We start from the raw sequence: 21950 nt of genomic DNA, 5'->3' as shown, positions 1-21950 counted from the left end.
AAGAACATCAGGAAATATTCAACATCACATGTTATCAAGGCAATGCAAATTAAAGCCATAATGAGATACCATTCCACATCTTCTAGAATGACTGAAGTTAAAAGTATGACAATAGCAAATGTTGACACAACAGTAATACTACCCTGAATGAGCCCAATCTTGTCTGATAAGACAGCAGAGCAGTTTGCTGGTGGGATCATAAAATGGCTCAGCCAGTTTGGAAAATAATTTGATACTGTCTTACAAGGTAAACATCCCTTTACTATATGACCCAGCCACTCTGTGTAGGTATTTGTCTTAGAGAAATGAAACAGATGTCTACACAAAGACTTTTATGAATGTTCCTGAAAGCTTTATTTTAATAGTCAAAAACTGACACAGCACAAATATACATCACCAAGTAAATGACTAATTAAATTAAAGTATACTCATTCAACAGAATATTATTCATCTATAAAAATGAACAAACTAATGATAGATACGATATGGTTGAATCTCAATAACACTGTGCTGAGCAAAACAAGCCAGACACCAAAATATGATTTTATTTTTATGAAAGTCTACAAACGACAAATTAATCCTTAGTGACAAGCGCGAATGGGGGCTGGTTATTGACCAAGAAGATCAAAAGGAAGATTCCTGGGTAATGAAACTTTTCCCCATTCTCATAAAGCTGATAGTCACCTGGGAGTTTAAACTCAGCAGGACACAAATCATCGTACTTAAATAGATGCCTCAATAAATGTGATTAGAGGATATTTGTTTAGACGTTCATCAACAACTTTCCAATTAACTTAGAGTAAGAGTGTTTTAAATGATGTCAGGATGCATCTTTCACCACCTCCTCATCCTTCCACATCAGCCTTCTGGATAGCCTGGAACATGCTGGATACACTTAAGTAGGGCACAACAGCCATTCCTTGTGCCTATTTAAGATCTCAGAATCCACTGGACTCATTTCTTTAATTCTTTTCTCAAATATCATTGTTTCAGTGGGATCATCTGTCTATCATATTAAAACTGAAAATCTGTCTCAGTCTGTTTTGTGCTTGTGTAACAAAACATCACAAGCTGAGTTAATTTTTAAAGAAAAACTACTTATTTCCTCATCATTCTGGAAACTGAGAAATCCAATATTCAGGTTCTAGTATCTGGTAAGGGCCTTCTCACTATCTTATAGCATGGCAGAGGGGGAACAAGAGGGCAAGACACAGACGAAAGTCTTATCCCACTGCACAACACGTACCCCTATAAACACAGCTTGATACCTTCAATTAGTGAACAAATTTCCAACACAGGAACATTGAAACCACAGTACCTCCCTAACATTGTCCATCACCTTATTCTGTTTTAGTTTTCTGAATAACCTTTATTACCTTCTAATATAGTCAACGGTTTACTTATTTACTAGACTCCAAACTATACTTTATATCTCAGAAGTATGGGATTGAATATTTTGTTCATTACTGAAGCTCTAGTACATTTGGTACACAATAAACACATAATATATTTTTGTTGAATAAGAGAATAAATGAATGAAAGGAATCCAATGAGCTATATAGTAATAATATACATGGGAGAGGATTGTGATCTTATGTGAAAAAAAGTAAAGATTGTCATGTGAGAGTATAAAACAAAATCCAACTACATTTACCCAAATAAAATAAAGTGAGCAACGCTCAGACTCACTTTACATCATACTAATGAAAACAAGCAAAAGCAGCTGAAGCAATATTAAAAAGGAGACTAGTTGGCTTACAGAATATGATATAATTATCACAATGGCAATTTATGAAGAGGCTCTAACAGTTTTAAACATAAAATCATCAGAAAATAAAGCACTTAAAATATAAAGCAAAAATGAATAAATAAAAAATATAAAGCAAATATTACATTTGAAGCAGAGTCTGATATTCAAGAATAATAGAAAATATTTTAGAATTAAACAGAATAGGAGACAAAGGTAAGTATAGTTACAGGGGAATTGAATAAAATAGTCAATAAACTTGATTATATATTTATTTCTCACTGAAACACTATACTTTCACTAAAGTGTGAACTCCACAAAGCAAGATACATCTCTGTGCTATTCACTGCTATATGACCAGCACTGACAAAAGAGCACGGAGTTGAGTTAAATGGACATTTTTAAAATAAATATTGAGTTTGATGTTTTAAAATATTTATTTATTTGAAAGATAGAGTTACAGAGAGAGAGAGTGGCAGAGACAGAAAGAGAGAGGTCTTCCATCGCTGGTTTATTCCCCAAATAAAAGATGGCTGGAACTGGACTGATGCAAAAGCAGGAGCCAGAAACTTCTTCCAGGTCTCCCAAGTGGGTGCAGGAGCACAAGTATTTGGGCCATCTTCTACTGCTTTCCCAGGACATAGCAGACAGCTGGATCAGAAGTGGAGCAGACGAGACTCAAACCTGCACCCATATGAGATGCTGGAACTGCAGGTTGGAGCTTTAACCTGTTGTGCCACAGTGCTGCCCCTCCCCTTTAAAAAAAATATTTATTTTATTTATTTGAAAGAGTTACAGAGAGAGAGAAGTAGAGATAGAGGGAGAGAGTGGAAATTTTATTTTTTAAATATTAAAATATCTTTAGCACAAAATGCAATAATATTGAAAAAATTTAAAAGGAGAAATTAAATTAATATTCATTATTTAGAAACTAAGAAGCCTATTACTATATAAGCTTTGGGCCAAAGAAGAAATCAAGAATGTGATAAGAATGTGTAGGGGCAGACCTGTAGCACACCAGTTGTTACTGCATTAGTGGCCTCCTTCAGGTATCAGAATGCGTGACTCAATTCATGGCTAATACACTACCAAGCCAGCTTCCTGCTAATAAACACTCATGAAGGCCAATGATGATTGAGCACTTGGGTCTCTGCAGAAGACCCAGATTGAGTTCTAGGATCTTAGCTTGAGCTAAATAATTCTAAATTTATTCTAAATAATAAATCCATCCCTGACTATTGTTATTCAGAGAGTTAATCAGTGGATATAGGATCTTGCTCCATCTGTCCCTCAGTCTGTATGTTTCTCTGCCTTTCAATTAAAATGAAAAAATAATTTTAAATTATCGAGAAAGCAATGTAAAGGAGAACACTTCAAAACCAAAACTCACTGGATACAGTAAAAGTTATATATACAGCATTAAATGTTTTCCTTTGAAGCCATGAAAAGTCATAACAAAATATAAATTATCAAAGCTAACCCAAGATGAAATAGAAGATTTACATTATCAAAGAACACAAATTTATAATTTAAAACATATTGAAAATGTTATGAGAACTAGATGGGTTCATAGCTCATCTCAGCTAGATAAAAAAGAGTTTATTTCAACAAAATAGAAGGAACTATAATTTATAGTCTAAAAGAACATTTTCTTCAATTCAGCTTACAGTGTGATTACACACAATTTTAAACAAAAAACATAATGGAAAACTATAAAACAACATGATTTGTGATTAAGGATTGTAAAATTTAAACATGCTAATCACAGAATTCAGTAATTAAGCAGAATGATAGTACCATGTGACCAACTAATGTATATTCTAGGAATGCCAGAGTACCATGAAAATCGGGAAATCTATACTTCATTACATCATTAATTAAAGGCAAAAACAAAACCTTGCATGATTATAGCAAGGTTTACTGAAATCAAATTTGATAAAATGAAACAGCCACTTCTGACATAAAAGCTACAGAAAAACAGAATGTAAATGATAACGTAAATGTTCTAAAGATCATTGACTAAAAAATAGTAGCCAAAACTATGAAACACAGGGGCCTGCATACTGACACAGAGGTTAACTAGGGTTTAGTATTTATCATGATGATGATTATAGCATTCAGATACTTCACATAAACGTTCCATGTGCCCAATATGTATATAGACATACAGACTCATATGAGATATTTTGCTTCATTTCATCAGGAAAGGATGGATGGAGACTGCAAACTGAATTGGCTATCCATCCGAAAGAAAATGCAGGTGGTACTTGCTCTTGCAATTTCAGATAATAACTAAAGTATAAAATAAAATTTAATATATCTTAGAGACTACCTATAGAATCTAGAGTATCAAAGTCCTTTATATTGAAGAAAGAAACCCAGAGAGATATAACAGAAAAGATAAACCAAGACAATTCACAATTGTTAAAATTTTTGTATGGAAATAAAAACATACCCCTAAACAATGTCAACAAAGTACACACTTGAGAACATATTTGCAATTGAAATGAGAAATGAAGGATTAATATCCGTAGTACATAAAGAAGGCTCCTTCCGATCCAGCTTCCTACAGTTGGGTACCTTGGGAAGCAACAGCTGATGGTTTGAGTACTTAGGTCCCTCTCACCCACATGGGAGACTTGGAATGAGTTCCTGGCTTCTGACTCTGACCTGGTCCAGCCCTAGCTGTTGCAGGCATTTAGGGAGTGAAACTAGTGAACTGGAAATTTGTTACTGTGTCTCTGCTTTTCAAATAAAATCAAATTAAATTAAATATGTTTAATTAACAAAGGAAAGACAAATATCCAGTGGAAAAATGGAAAAAGAATGTGGAAAATAATTCATAAAGAGTAAATGAAATGGCTACAAAAACATTTAAAAATTCTGAACTTCATTAAAAGAGAAAACATAATGATCCATGAAGTGTTTCCTACTTCTTAGAGGGCAAAAATTAAATAGTGACATCGACTGCTTGTGGCTGTGGGAGAAGATGGATATACTTCTACACGGATGTTGAAAATATGAATTGGTATAACCTTCTTTGGAAATCACCTGGCAACCCTTGCAAAAACTAAAAATCCCATACCATTTGCCTTAGCAATCCCATACCTCAGAATCTCCCCTAATAAATGTACTCACACACAAAAATGGATTCACAAGGATTTTTATAACAGTGCTATTTGAGGCAGTAAAATACTAGAAAGTAAGCGGCACCATTAACTTCTCTTAAATAAACTATGCTCCAGCCACACTAACGGCTAATATGTCTCTATTAAAAAGGATGAATTTATAATTTGAAAAAAAATTATGTAGGTTCTCTGTCTTTAATGTGCTGTACATTGCTATTTAATGCTATAATTAGTAATCCAATGGTAGTTTTTTTCAATTTATGTTGCTATATGGGCAAAATGTTGAAATCTTTACCTAATATATACTAAACTGATCTTCTGTATACAAAGAGAATTGAAAATGAATCTTTACATGAATAGAAGGGGAAAGGGAGCGGGAAAGGGGAGGGTTGCGGGCGGGAGGGAATTTATGGGGGGGGGGAGCCATTGTAACCCATAAGCTGTACTTTGGAAATTTATATTCATTAAATAAAAGTTTAATAAAAAAAGGATGAATTTAAATTAACCAATAGACTTGATGTTCATGAGTACTGTCAAACAAATCTGTAAAAGACACAGAAAGTTTATTCCTGTTATAATCAATGACCTAGAAACCACGTTTTTATGATGTTCTAACTATATCACCATTAAAAATATGAGAAAATTGAATCATATATACAATTTTAAAATGTTCTGTATTTATTTAACTTCATTTTCCAGAAACTTGAAGTACCCTCTTACTTCTTAAAAAATATTAGCATGTAACGCCATGTATGTGTACATGGGGTTATGTGTGTATGCACTTGCGTGGTACCCATGTATATATGACAGAGTAAAAGAGGGAAAGTAAGAGGAGGCAATAGTTCCTTAACTTTAAATTATTTGCTTATTTTCTAATCAAATGAGTTTCTCAAAGTGTTCAGAATATGAACATAAATACAAAATTTTTAAGTATTATCGTACAACCTTTCAGAAGCTTCCATTCACTTTTTAATTTTACAGGAAAATGTTTCCAGAAGCTTCGTTACAGTTTAAATGGTACCACCTCTATAAAGACTGACAAAAATCAAAGAACAATGAATACAGAACACAAATAACTTGAGCCCCATCTCTTTTTCCTTTAGAACATCCTTATTAAATTTTTACATTTCTTCTTCTTAGAAGAGTGAGCATTTTATTTAAGAAAGAAATGAGTAACATCAAGTTGGCTGTTTTATCAAAACAGATCTCAAATCCAAGGATTTAAAAAGCCAAGAAATATAGAGAACTATGGATTTTTCCACTTTCAAACAATCACTAAACAGCAAAAAGTTAAACTTTACTTCTAAATACCACAAAGGATTTCCATAAGATAAAAGAAAACCTTCACTTTCATACATTGCATTAGTTTCTTGTGGCTGCTGTAATAAATGAGCACAATTTAAAGCTTGGCAGCGTCAAAAAAGAGAAATTTATTCTCGCAGTTCTAGAGTCCAAGTCTACAAGATCAGTAGCCCAGGGCCAAAATCAAAATGTTGGCAGGGACCTGGTTTCTGTGGGTCCTAGGGAGAACCCATGACTTTCCTCTTCTGGCTGCTAGTGGCTTCCAGCATAGCATTCCTTGGACTGTGGCCCCATCACTTAACTCTGCCTCCGTGGTCATATTGCCTCCTTTTGTGTTTGTTTTTGTAATTCCCTCTACTTCTCTCTCTTATAAGGACACTTGTAACTGCATTAAGGGACCACCTCAACAACTTGGAACAAGTTTTTCATCTCAGGATCTTTAATAAAAAAGATCCTTTCTCCAAATAAGGTAACCTTTAAAGGACACAGGGGTCAAGGCCCGATACCTCTGGGTATCAGCCTACTGTGCATACTGCAGTAGAGTAAGTTGGTGTAATCTTCCTAGGGATTGTTGGGTTAAACAGTATTTAAATCATTAAAAAGCATATATCTTTCATAAGGCAATATTATTGCTAGGAATATATTTTGATTAAATATTTCATTCAGTTAGTATTTAAGGTATATGAACATGAATGTCATGTAAGCTATTTATAATGATGAAAAATTGAGAACAGCCTATATACCTAACAATGAAAGAGTCTTAATATGCATTATACCTTCACACATTAAAATCTTCTAATTATATAAAGCAAACAGCAAAAATCTAAACAATCAGAAAATGATAATGCTTAAGTATATTTCTAGAAATGGAAAAACTTGATATTTTAAAGAAAATCAGGTTATCAAACAATATGTCCCATTGAATATTTGTCTGATTGTAGTTTGTTTGTTTGTTTGTTTTTTGCCAGGCAGAGTTAGTGAGAGAGAGAGACAGAGAGAAAGGTCTTCCTTCCATTGGTTCACCCCCCAAAATGGCTGCTACAGCCGGCGTGCTGTGCCGATCCAAAGCCAGGAGCCAGATGCTTCCTCCTGGTCTCCCATGCGGGTACAGGGCCCAAGGACTTGGGCCATCCTCCACTGCCTTCCCGGGCCACAGCAGAGAGCTTGACTGGAAGAGAAGCAACTGGGACAGAACCGGTGCGCCAAACGGGACTAGAACCTAGGGTGCTGGCGTCACAGGTCGAGGATTAGCCTAGTGAGCCGTGGTGCCAGCCCAATGTCTAATTGTGTTTCTACGTATTGGTGTATTTTTATGTACTGATATGTATGCATGTATGGGTACATATATATTTTAAAGCATAGAAAATAATGAACAAATATATACCAAAATATCAACAGTGGCTATCCTAAGGTGATTTAGATTAGTTTATTTATTTATTTATTTATTTTTTATTCATTTGAAAGACAGAGAGAGAGGTAAAGACAGAAAGAAAGGTTTTCCATCTGTTGGTTCATTCCCCAGGTACCTGCAATGGCTGGAGCTGCGCTGATTTGAGCCAGGAGCCAGGAGCTTCATCTGGGTCTCCCACGTGGGTGCAGGGCCCCAAGAGCTTTGGCCATCTTGTACTGCTTTCCCAGGCCATAGCAGAGAGCTGGAACGGAAATGGAGCAGCTAGGTCTCGAACTGGCGTCCATATAGGTTGCTAGCGCTTCAGACCAGGGCTTTAACCTGCTGCGCCACAGCGCCGGCCCCTAGATTAGTTCACTTTTCTAAGTGAACATGTTTTTCAAGAAGAATTTTTAATTTTTTTTTTAAATTTCTTCTTCCAAGAACAGACCAAGAGGGTACTGAACAGCATCCCTCTTGAAGCAAACAAACCAGGATACAGTGAAAAGATCATGAACCTGAAGACAATGGATCATGAAGGAGGAAGACAGACTCTACTGGTTGTACATCTTCAGAGGAAGGGAGCTGGATACATTAAAATCCCCTTTCCTAAACTTTAGGCTGGTACAGAGCATGCAAGGTACGAGGGTGCAATTTGAAAAAATGCAGTGTCACTGGCTTGAAAATTCAGAAAAATAAGCTAGAGAAACTATGATTGTAGAAGGGAGTGGGGGAATTGGGGAGGTCGGTTCTGTTGTTCCACATCTTTCACTGGTCCCTGAATCACCCATGTGTACCACAGGCTCAGAGCAGCTCAGCTAGCGACAGAACAGCCAAACTGAGGTATGACGCCAAGATTACTGCCTGCTACAACAAAAGATACAATATTCATCTGAGGAAAATAACAAAGTAGAATGGCCATCGCTTAACATTCATCATGTCTAAGATACAATTGAAAATCATCCACGTGAAGAACCAACAAAGTCAAACACTGTCAAGAAAAGAATAAAAACAACCAAATCTCTCCCCAAGATGAACCAGATTTTTGAACTAGTGGATAAGGATTTTTTAATTGCTATTATAAACAATTTAGGTAATATAAAGTATGTCTGAAAGTATGTTTGAAATTGAAAACATTTTCAAACCAAGTAGAAATTTGAGGGGCTGGCACTGTGACATAATGGGTAAAGCTGCTCCCTGCAGCACCAACATCCCATATGAGCACTGGTTCAGGTTCTGGCCGCATAACTTCCGATCCAGCTCCTTCCTAATCTGCTTGGGAAAGCAGTAGAAGATGGCACAACTGCTTGGGCCTCTGCACCCATACGGGAGACCCGGAGGAAGCTTCTGGCTCTTGGCTTCAGATTGGCACAGCTCCAAACATTGTGGCTCTTTGCAGAGTGAACCAGTGAATGCAAGATCTCCCTCTTTCTCTCTGCTTCTTTTTCTCTGTAACTCTGAATTTCAAATAAATAAATAAATCATTTAAAAAAAATTGAGACAGAAAATACAAAATTTCAGTATTCTTCAATTAACTTAACCAAAGAAGTGACAGAGATAAGATAAACTTAAAAACAGATTGACAGAAACTGTCCAATGTAGATGAAAAAGGGAATTTTTAAAAAATTAACACAACCATGGGCAAGATGGCGGGAATAGGAAGGGAGCACACTATTAGTCCGGGGGAGAGACACTTTAATAAAAGTGGAGATACTGCAGGGTCAAGGAAGAGTAGGGGAAGAAACAGCAGAGGAAACTCTTCCAGAACTAGTGATTCACAGTGGACCTGCGTGGAGAGCGTGGGAGCCCAAGTTCGGGACACCAGCGGCAGACTCAATGCACCAGTGCTGGAACGCGAGGTGAGCCGAACCTCAATAGCCCGAGACACCAGCGGGCAAGCGGAAAGAGGAGACTAGAGGGAACGAGGCTAGAAACTCCGTGGGGAAAAGTTCACCAGGCTAACTAGAAAAAAAAAAAATGACCGATACGGACACGAGTTTCTCTCTCTCCGCTCACCTCTTAAAGGCGAACAAGACAAAGAGCAGGCGCCATTTTGGACATACGTCATAAGCAGGGCGACCTCAGGTCTGCACCAACCCTGAGCCTAGCAGAAAAACCTGACTCTGGGGGGAGGGGTGAAATAACAGGAGATTAGCATCTAACTTGGCAACGCAGTCGGAGACTGCAAGAGAATTGGAGACCACACTGAGGGCAGCAGAGATTCCCTGTCTGGTCCTGGCTCCTGTGGGTATATCATTTGCCTGCTAACTACCTCGAATTACATTCAGCTGTGCGGAATTACTTCCCATTTGAATCAAAAAAAGAAACAAAGAAAGGGATTTACCACACCTAACCTGGGAGTGTCATCTTTGACACACCCTCAACCCTGAGGAACCAAACACAGCTCTCAGGCCACACTCATCTCAAGCCTCTAAAGGTCCACCAAAAGCAGACAGTCCAGTTAATATAGAGCCATAGTATAACAAGAAAAAACACCACAGTGAAGAAACCAAATATCTCCAACATGCCAAACAACAAACGCAAAAACCAAGCTAACAAGAACAAGGAAGACACTATGACACCCCCAAATGAAAAAGACACCCCAATTCAAGATTATGAAGTTGATGAGATAGAAGAAATGCAAGAAGCAGATCTCAAAAAATTGATAAGAACATTAAGAAGTTCTCAAAAACAAATTCTTGAACTACAGAAATCCTTAATGGACAAGATAGAAAATCTCTCTCATGAAAATGAAATATTAAGGAAGAATCAAAATGAAATGAAACAACTAGTAGAACAAGAAACTGCGATAATGACGAGAAATCATAATGAAATGAAGAATTCAATAGATCAAATGACAAACACATTAGAGAGCCTTAAAAACAGAATGGGTGAAGCAGAAGAGAGAATATCAGACTTAGAAGATAGAGAACAGGAAAGGAAACAGGCAAACCAAAGAAAAGAAGAAGAAATTAGAAATCTAAAAAATATTGTCGGGAATCTACAGGATACTATTAAAAAACCCAACATTCGGGTTCTAGGAGTTCCTGAAGGCATGGAGAGGGAGAAAGGATTAGAAGGCATTTTCAGTGAGATACTAGCAGAAAATTTCCCAGGTTTGGAGAAGGACAGAGGCACCTTAGTACAGGAAGCTTATAGAACCCCTAATAAACATGACCAAAAGAGATCCTCACCACGACATGTTGTAATCAAACTCACCACAGTGAAACATAAAGAAAAGATCCTAAAATGTGCAAGAGAGAAACGTCAGATTACTCTTAGAGGATCTCCAATACACAGCAGACTTCTCATCAGAAACCCTACAAGCTAGAAGGGAATGGCGAGACATAGCCCAGGTACTAAGAGAGAAAAACTGCCAGCCCAGAATACTATATCCTGCAAAGCTCTCATTTGTGAATGAAGGTGAAATTAAGACTTTTCATAGCAAACAGAAACTGAAAGAATTTGTTGCCACTCATCCTGCCCTGCAAAAGATGCTTAAAGATGTCTTACACACAGAAACACAGAAACATGGTCACCAATATGAAAGAAGGTAAAGGAAGGAAACCTCACAGCAAAAGATCACAGGAAGCTCAATTTCTCTTTGACATAGAATTAAACTCTGATGCTCTGTTAAAGCAATGTGTTAAAGTAATCTATTATGTTCTCTTGATGTCTGTTAAATTCTAATTGTTCAAAAACAGCTGAATTTTTATTAAGAGCTATGGGTTATTTAAATATGTGCTTATTTTCAAAGATTTGAATAATCACCTTGTAACAATGATCAAATTTGGTCAATGTTATGTCATGATTTTAAGGAATCTTATGTCAACCAGATATTTTGGATTTTGAGCCTTCTTGGCATTCTTGACAGGCATTCAAAAAATCAAAGTTTCAAACAATCTGGTCTCTAAAATTTCCAGTAAATCCTGGACTTTGGTTTTTCCAGTTTGGGCCCAACTGAAAAAATCGAAGGACCTACGTCTCTCATCTTATAGAGACACCAACTATTCAGGCTATTTGGATTATATTAGAAGTACTGTCAAGATGTGATGTGGTACCAAACTTTAAGTTTCTATAATGGAAAATGCTATTAATACAAATGTTTGAGAATTAAAAAGTCTAATGATCTTGTGTTACTAGACATGATAGTTATCTTAATGAGAAAGCCCCAGAGGCCTAAAGGGTTAAATACTTATAAAATCCTACAGGTGCTTTCAAAAATACTGTGAAGTAAGCAAGTGCCTCTTGTTGATTGATGAGTTTATAATTTTAAACATGGCGACTTAAGTCTTTTGTCATCCATAGTTATATATGATTTGCTGCACATAAAACTAATGTGTTGTTGGTTCTGTGTTTAGCTGTCCTCCTATAGGTTCCTATGGACTTTTCCCAGCCCCTTCTATTGTATTCAGTACTTTGGGATGGCTCTGTAAACAGATGAAGCCAATAATGTATTAACAGTACCAACTGAGAGAAAGTATGGTTAACTGAGGTTACTAAAAATAAAAAGCAATTCAAATCAATTGGCAATCTACAAACAGAGTTAAAGATTTTAAAAGCTATTTTAAAAAACCTCCCTTTCAGACCAAAGGGAAAGAAAGTTTTAAAGTGAGAATATAATTTTCCTCACGGGCATTGTCTACCTTAGAAAAACTACTACAGAACATGCCTGTGACTATAGACTTGTAGTTCAGGCCACCGAAGATTAGAGATGGGACATGGGCACTCCCTTGACTTGCATCCTCTGGTCTGCTTGAACACAAACCAGGAGGAAAAGAAAGCTAGGCATCAGAAGCAATGGGTGGCAGGCCTATTAATGGCTGATCTGTACAGTGATCTGCCCTCAAGGAGACCCAACAGGCCAGTCCACTGCAGTGGCTTTCAATGTGGTAAGCCTGGGCTTCAGCAAAGTCAGCTTGTGAAGAGCCCTGGCAGCTCTGCCAAGAGTTGGATCACTGGAAATGGACCTGCCCTGGAGTCGAAGGATGCCCAGGTCAGAGCCACAGATCTTATTGGCTCTAAGCTGAAAAGCCCTTCACTCAGCCCAACTTCCAAAGTGACCACTGCAGCTGAGGGGATGGTCAAGTAGGGTCAGCAACATTGCAGGCAGAACTGTAAATTTCTTGTTAGAGATGCCCCCTGCCTTTACCTGGCCAGCTCTCTTCCCAGGCCAGCCAAGTAATGAAAGTCAACAGAGTGCCTTCCCCTAGGAGGTTCACACCTCCCTTAGGATATACCCCATGTGAAGAGATAGGTCTGGGCCTCTGAATTTACAAGGCCTAAAGCCCACCAGATTATTATCAAGCCCCTTCTATCAGGTTCTATTTGCCTCTCAGTCAGAAAAATTACTTGTAGCTTAGACAGCACCTTTCTTAGCTCCTCTAATAATGACTCTGTCCTTTGTTCTAGACCCTGTCTAGTGCACTTGGGCCTCATTCCTTTGTAATCATAACCTCTACTCTACCACCAATGGCTCTACTCCCAACCTGTGTGTACTGATGGTCCTCTTCCCCACTTAATGCTGTATAATTGTTCAAAACTGGTAAATGCCACTCTTAGGATCCTTGGTTACTATCCTCACTCTGTCTTTTATGACCTTGTCTAAATATGATCAGAGTCAGCAAACTTGGAAGGCTTCCATAGCCTTGGCAACTCATGACGAGAGCCTAGGGTGGTTACTGGCGCCATAAACTAGAGTGTCCATTTGTTGGGTCAACAACAGGAGCCACTGTGCACTTGCTCCTCATGTGGGATCTCTGTCCTTAATGTGCTGTACATTTTGATTTAATGCTATAACTAGTATTCCAACAGTATGTTTCACTTTGTGTTTCTATGTGGGTGCAAACTGTTGAAATCTTTATACTAAATTGATCTTCTGTATATAAAGAGAATTGAAAATGAATCTTGATGCAAATGGAAGGGGAGAAGGAGCGGAAGAGGGGAGGGTTGTGGGTGGGAGGGAACTTGTGGGAAGGGGAAGCCATTGTAATCCATAAACTATACACTGAAAATTTATATTCATTAAATAAAAGTTTAAAAAAAAGTAACACAACTAGGCCGGCGCCGCGGCTCAATAGGCTAATCCTCCGCCTTATGGCGCCGGCACACCAGGTTCTAGTCCCGGTCGGGGCGCCGGGTTCTGTCCCGGTTGCCCCTCTTCCAGGCCAGCTCTCTGCCGTGGCCAGGGAGTGCAGTGGAGGATGGCCCAAGTCCTTGGGCCCTGCACCCCATGGGAGACCAGGATAAGCACCTGGCTCCTGCTATCGGATCAGCGCAGTGCACCGGCCCGCAGCGCGCCTGCTGCAGCGGCCATTGTAGGGTGAACCAGTGGCAAAGGAAGACCTTTTCTCTGTTTCTCTCTCTCTCACTGTCCACTCTGCCTGTCAAAAAAAAAATTAACACAACCAATTGATAAGAGAAAATAAAATATAAAAAATATTTGAAGACATGGTGGCTTACATTTTCTCAATTATTATGGTTGACATAAAATATGATAAATGAGTATCAAGCAGAATGAGAAAAAGATCCATGGCAAAGAACTTGGTTATTAAGCAGTAGAAAGCTCAAGTTCAATGCCTATCTTAGAAGCAGCAGAGAAAAAGACACATTACATATAAAAGAACAATGAAAGACCTGATTAACAGCTGAGATCTCATCAGAAATCATACAGGCCAGAAGAAGAGTGGAACAGTAACTTGGAAGTGAGATGAGAGATAAAATGTATCAGAATTATACATTCAGTAAAAATATTCAAAAATGAAGTTGATTGTTCTCTAATATTTCTTTATTTTTATTTTTGTATATTAAAATATTTTATTTTTTTATTTTTGTATCAGTTATCATTTCTCCTCTTTTGTTTCTGGCTTTATTTATTTGAGACCTCCTTCTCTAATTTAGGAATTCTAGCTAAGGGCTTATCACTTTTGTTTATCTTTTCAAAAAATAACCAACTCTTGGTTCTTTTGATGTTTTTCCAATTGAGTATTTTTTCTCAATTTCTTTTCTTCAGTTTTAATCTTTTTTAGTTCCATCCTCCTGCTAATTTGGGGTTAGTTTTTTCTCTTTTTCTAGTTCCTTCACTTGTATAATTAGGTCAAGATCTTTCTTTTTAATAACAGCATTTCTCTATAAACTTCACACTTAGTACTGCTTTTGCTGCATTGTATTGGTTGTGATATGTTTATTTTCATTTTCTTATTTCATTTCATTTTATTTCCCTTTTGATTTTTTCTTTGATCTAATGCTTATTCAAGAGTATGTTCAAGAGTTGCTTAAATTCTACATATTTGTAAATTTTCTACTTGTTCTATTAATGATTTCTAGTTTCATTTTATTGTACTTGGAACAATTACATTCCAACAAATTGGATTACTTATGAAAAACAAACCAATTTCTAGAATACATACAATCTATAAAGACTGACTCACAAAGAAATATAAAACTTGAACAGACCAATAATAGGCAAGGAAATTCAATCACTAATGAAAACCTTCCCAAGAAAGAAATCTCCATGCCAGCGCCGTGGCTCAACAGGCTAATCCTCCGCCTTGCGGCGCCGGCACACCGGGTTCTAGTCCCGGTCGGGGCACCGATCCTGTCCCGGTTGCCCCTCTTCCAGGCCAGCTCTCTGCCGTGGCCAGGGAGTGCAGTGGAGGATGGCCCAAGTGTTTGGGCTCTGCACCCCATGGGAGACCAGGATAAGCACCTGGCTCCTGCCATCGGAACAGCGCGGTGCGCCGGCCGCAGCGCACTACCACGGCAGCCATTAGAGGGTGAACCAACGGCAAAGGAAGACCTTTCTCTCTGTCTCTCTCTCTCTCACTGTCCACTCTGCCTGTCAAAAATAAATAAATAAATAAATAAATAAATAAATAAATAAAAGAAAGAAAGAAATCTCCAGGACCATATGGTTTCACTGGCTAACTCTATCAATCATTTTAAGAAGAATTAACACCAACCTCAGATAAACTGTTGCAAAAAATTAAAGAGGGAACACTTCCAACTCATTCTATGAGGCCACCATTATCCTGTTACAAAGCCAAACAATGACACCAGAAGAAAACTGATGAATAACAAAGCAAGAGTTCTTGACCAAATGTAAGTAAAATTAATTCATCTGCAGACTGTAAGGATCATCCACCATGATCAAGTGGGATCTATCTCCGAGACAGAACAATGGTTAGATTTATATGAATCAACTAAAGTGAAAACACATCAAATTCTAAAAAGGATAAAAATCATGAAATCATTGTAATAGATGATTTAAAAGAATTACATAAAAGGATCCAAGATGGCTGAAGAGGGAATAGCCACACTAACTTAAGCTGCTCTAACTTAAGCTATGTTTCCAGCAGTCTGAACTGGGAAATTTTTGGCAAAAAAGTGAAAAAAGGCAATGAACATTCTGTGGGACAAGAGAAAACCAAGACACCACTACGGCCAGCCACATGGTGCAGCCAGTTCCCCTATGTGAACTGCATCTTACCACATCAAGGTAGGAAGAAACTGCCACATTTCCCACCACTTTGAATTGTACCTGAGAAGTAATTCCACAGCCACCCATTTACTTTTACTTAAACCTCGAGAGCTGACTTGGAGCAGGGGAGCCATCCTGCTTCCTCCCTCTCCCCAACTCCTGCAGAGCACCACACTCAGCAGCAAAAAAAAAAGTTGCACAGAGCAGCTGTGTTCTGCTCCTACCAGCACTATAGCCAGAGTCAGGGCACTGTGTGGGCAAAGGACAGATCCCCTGAATCCTGCCACTATGGGGTTTGGGGCAGTAGCCCCAGGGCTATGCTCACATATTCTCCATGAGCCAAGTGCATTCACCTTGGTTTCTGGGAGAAAACACCAAAAGCAGCTGATTAAAAAAAAATCTACTCCAACACTAAGAGACCTGGGTAATGACCCCACCTCACCCTGCAACACCAAAAACGTGACATTTTTTTCCTAAATTTCTCAGTGCCACTGGACTCTACCTGGTGGACAAAGAGAAGATCACACCTTCACTCCACCTCTCTGGACTCACACCTTCCAGAGTAAAATCTCCTACATATCTTGTAGTCACCCTGTAAGACATCCCCTAGTCTTAGTATTAGCACTGTTGGTATTATAAGCCACAGTACCAGCTGAACACTTCTAGGAGGACCTGAGGAAAGATCCATCTGTATTACACAGTCCTAGAGCCACAGCAATTGGTGCCAGAAGCCCCAGCATCACTCAGGCTTGCCAGTAGGAAAAGGGAGTAGTGACCCTTGTCTCCTCCAGTACCAAGAACAAGCCCCTGATATCACATTTGCTAGGGAGACTGACACCAAACTCTCTATTGGCCAGAGATACACACCCAAGGAAACCCTTACTCACCTCAAAGCTGAACTTCTCTCCCTATGAACTGCACCAGACTAGACTCCTATGTCACCTATAGACAGCTGACAATTGATCAAGACAAAAGAAATCACTCACAGACTACACTGCTAAGCTCACTTAGAACCAAAGCAGAAGCAACAAGCCAAGCGATACCCTGCATTCCGACTAAACCATACAGTCTTTTACAATAAAACCTACTCCATAAACAAGAAGGGATGAACACACCAGATGGGCAGACATCAATGTAGGAACACAGAAGACAAAAATAAGCAACGTAGCATGATGTCTCCAAAAGAAAACAATAATCCTCCAGAATCCTGAACTGAAGGAAATCTATGGAATGACTAGATGTAGAATTCAAAATAATGATTGTAAGGAAACTTGATGAGATGCAAGAGAATACAGATAGACTGATTAAAGAAATGAGGAAATCACTTTGTGACATTAACGAAAATATTACTAAGGAGATAGAGCTCACTAAGAAGAACCAAATAGAAATTTTGGAGATGAAATCTTCAATCAACAAAATAAAAAATATGCTTGATAGCTTTAACAGCAAAATAGCCCCAGAACAGGAAGGAATTTCTGAACTCCAGGACAAAAGTTTTGAAATAATACAATAAGACAAAAATAAAGAGAAAAGAATTAGAAAGAATGAAGAAACTCTATGTGGATTATGGGATACCGTTAAGTGACCAAATATTCATATTATAGGTATTCCTGAAGAAGAAAAGGAAAAACTTCATTGAGAACGTACTAAATGAGGCCGGCGCCGTGGCTCAACAGGCTAATCCTCCGCCTTGCGGCGCCGGCACACCAGGTTCTAGTCCCGGTCAGGGCGTCGGATTCTATCCCGGTTGCCCCTCTTCCAGGCCAGCTCTCTGCTATGGCCCGGGAAGGCAGTGGAGGATGGCCCAAGTCCTTGGGCCCTGCACCCGCACGGGATACCAGGAGAAGCACCTGGCTCCTGGCTTCGGATCAGCGCGATGTGCTGGCCGCAGTGGCCATTGGAGGGTGAACCAACAGCAAAAAAAGGAAGACCTTTCTCTCTGTCTCCCTCTCTCTCACTATCCACTCTGCCTGTCAAAAAAAAAAAAAAAAAAAAAAAGAGAGAGAGAGAGAGAGAGAACTTACTAAATGAAATAATAGATGAAAATTTCCCAGGTTTTGAAAGAGACATGAACATTCAGATACAAGAAACCCAAAGAACCCAAGCAGACTCAATCAAAAAGTTCTTCTTAAAGGCATATTGTCATCAAATTGTCAAAAACAAGGAGAGAATCCTAAAGCATCAAGTTACATATGTAGGAAAACAGTTAGATTAATGATAGACTTCTCAGCAGAAAACCTAGAGGCCAGAAGAGAGTAGGATGATATATTCAGGTTTTTAAAAAAAAAAAAAAAAAAAAAAAAAACTCTGACCAAGAATATTTTATCTAGCAAAGCCATCCTTTAAAAGTGAAGGAGAAATATTTTTCAGATAAGCAAAATCTAAGAGAATTCAGAACCACCATAGCAGCCTTACAAGAAATTCTGAAGGTTGCCCTGCTTTAAAAGTAAAAATGGGGGCTGGCGCTGTGGAGTAGCAGGTAAAGCTGCCGCTTGCAGTGCCAGCATTCCATATGGGCGCTGGTTCGAAACTCAGCTGCTCCACTTCCAATCCAGGTCTCTGCTATGGCCTGGGAAAGCAGTAGAAGATGGCCCCAATCCCTGGGCCCCTAGCCATGTGGGAGATCTGGAAGAAGCTCTTGGCTCCTGGTTTTGAATAGTCACAGCTCCAGCCACTGTGGTCAATTGGGGAGTGAACCAGCAGATGGAAGACCTCTTTCTCTCTCTGCCTCTCCTTCTCTCTCTGTGTAACTCTGACTTTCAACTAAATAAATGAATCTTTTAAAAAAGAAGTAAAAATGAAGACACATGACATGACCAAATTCACTAATAGATAAGGTAGAATCATTATTCAATCAATATGACAAGTCTTAGTTCTTATCTTTCAATACTAACCTTGAATATAAATGTATTAAATTCACTGACCAACAGACTTAGGTTGACTGAATGGATAAAAAACCATGACCCCATTATATGCTGCCTACAAGAAACTCACTTCACAAAGATACACACAGACTGAAAGTGAAGGGTTGGAAAAAGATATACAACACAGATGGAAACCAAAAGCTGGAAGGCATAACTACCCTGACTTCAGATAAAGCAGATTTTTAAAGAAAAATCTTTAAAAAGAGATAAAGAAGGACATTATATTTTTATAAAAGATTCAATTTATCAAGAAGACAAAACAATCATAAACATATATTCACCCAAAACAAGACCACTGAGATACATACAGCAATTACTATCAGACCTAAAGGAAGAGATAGACTCCAATACAATAACCATGAGTGACTTCAATACCCCATTCTCATCAAAGAACAGATTATCTAGACAAAGAAATCTATAAAGGTACATCAGAGTTGAAACATACTATTGAGCAAATAGACCTAATACATATTTACAAGACATTTCACCCAACCACTACAGAACACACATTCTTCTCATCACCACATGGAACATTTTCTAGGATGGACCACATATTAGGCCACAAATCAAGTCTCAGGAAATTTAAGAAGACTGAAACATACCACATATCTTCTCAGAACATAAAGGGATGTGACTACAAATCAACAATAAGAACAACAGAATATTCATAAATATTTGTAAACTCAACATTCTACTAAATAATCAATGGAATCTTGAAATTAAAAAGGAAGTCAAAAAGTTACTTGAAATAAATGAAAATGGAAACACAACATATAAAAACCTGCAGGATACAGAAAAAGGAGTATTAAGAGGGAAGTTTACAGCATTAAATGCTTACATTAAAAAGAGAGAAATGCATCAGATTAAAGACCTAATGATGCATCCTGAAAACAGAAAAACAAGATCAAACCAAACCCAAAATCAGTAGGAGGCGAGAAATAATAAGGATCAGAGCAGAAATAAATGAAATTGAAACTAAAAAAAAAGTACAAAACATCAATAAAAAATAAGTTGGTTTTTTTGAGAAGATAAACCTCTAGGCAGACTAACAAAGAAAAAAGGAGAGGCCGGCAACATGGCTCACTTAGTTGATCCTCCACCTGCGGTGCTGGTGTTCCATGTGCGTTCCAGGTTCTGGTCCCAGCTGCTCCTCTTCCAGTCCAGCTCTCTGCTGTGACCCAGGAAGGCAGTGGAGGATGGCCCAAGTGCTTGGGCCCCTGTACCCGCATGGGAGACCGGGAGGAGGCACCTGGCTTCTGGCCTCAGATCCACGTACCTCTGGCCATGGTGGCCATTTGGGAGGTGAATCAACAGAGGGAAGACTTTTTGCTCTCTCTCTCTCTCTCTCTCTCTCTCTCTGTCTAACTCTGTCAAATAAAAAAAAAGGAGAAAAAACTCAAATAAATAAAATTAGAGATGAAAAAAGAGACATTACAAACAATACAGTGAAATACAAAAGATCATAAGAAACTGCTATGAGGAACTACATGGTAATAATCTGGAAAACATGAAGGAAATGGATTCCTGATTCAAACAATTTACCATGATTAAGTCAAGAAGATACAGACAATCTAAATAGACCCGTAACAAGCAATGAGATTGAAACAGTAGTCTAAAGTTTTCCATCAGGGAAAAATCTGAGACCTGATGGCTTTACTACCACGTTCTACAAAATATTCAAAGAGGAAGAAACTCCAATACTCTCAAACTATTCTAAAATATAGAAGAGGATGTAATGCTGCCAAATGTTTTTTATGAGGCCAGAATTACTTTGATACCAGGACCAAAGACATGAAAACTACAGACCTACATCCTTAATGAATAAAGATGCAAAGATTCTTAACAAAATATTATCAAATCCAAAACCACATCAAAAAAGCTCACACATAACAAGCAAATGGAATTTATGCCAGAAATGCAATGGTGGTTCAATAATTGCAAATCAATAAATATCATAAATTCCATCAAGATAATGAAGAACAAAAACCATATGGTAATCTCACCTAAGATACAGAACAAGCATTTGGTATGATTCAATACCCCTTCATGATAACAGTCCTTCACAAATCACGTATGGGAGGAACATTCCTCAAAATATAAAGGCCGAATATTACAAAGCAACAGCCAATATCATACTGAATGAGGATAAGCTGAAAGCATTTCCCCTGAGATCTGAAACAAGATAAAGACATCCACTTTTACCACTCTTATTCAATATAGTACTGGGAGTTTTAGCAAGAGCAGTTTTGGAGGAGAAAGAAATAAATAGCACCAAAATTGGAAAAGAGGAAGTCAAATTATCCACTTTTGCAGATGTCATGATGTTGTATATGAAAAAATCTAAAAATTCCACCAAAAAGTTGTTACAATTGATAAGCCAATTCAGTAAAGTTGCAAGCTTTTTTGTATGCTAATGATGAACACACAGAAAGAGAAATCAACAAAGAAATTCCATTCAAAATAGCAATGAGAAAAATCAAATAAATTTAACCAAAGAAGTCAAAGATCTGCACAATGAAAATTATAAAACACTGATGAAAGAAATCATCAAGGACACACAAAAATGGAAATATATTCCTTGCTCATGGGTCCAAAGAATCAATATCTTTATCATGCCTATACTACCAAAAATAAATAAATAAAAAAGGAATCTACCAATGACATTCTTTACAGAATAAAAGCAATCCTAAAATTCACACAGAATCACAAAAGATGCAGAATAGCCATAACATTCGTGAACAAGAAAAATCAAGCTGGAGGCATCACAATTCCTGACTTCAAAGCATACTACAAAGCTAATATAATTAAACAGCATGGTACTGGCATGAAAACTGATACAGAGATCAATGGAACAGAATAGAGGGCCCAGAAATGAATCTGTATGTATACAGACAACTGATTTTTAACCAAAAAATATGCTCAGACCAGAGAGTAAAGTAAGGATAATCTCTTTAGCAAATGGTGTTGGCAAAATTGGATGTAT

The sequence above is a fragment of the Lepus europaeus genome, chromosome 9 (assembly GCF_033115175.1).
Source record: "Lepus europaeus isolate LE1 chromosome 9, mLepTim1.pri, whole genome shotgun sequence".
In the NCBI taxonomy this organism is placed as follows: Eukaryota; Metazoa; Chordata; class Mammalia; order Lagomorpha; family Leporidae; genus Lepus; species Lepus europaeus.
The sequence above is the reverse complement of the archived record's forward strand: the minus strand, read 5'-3'. Positions refer to the sequence as shown.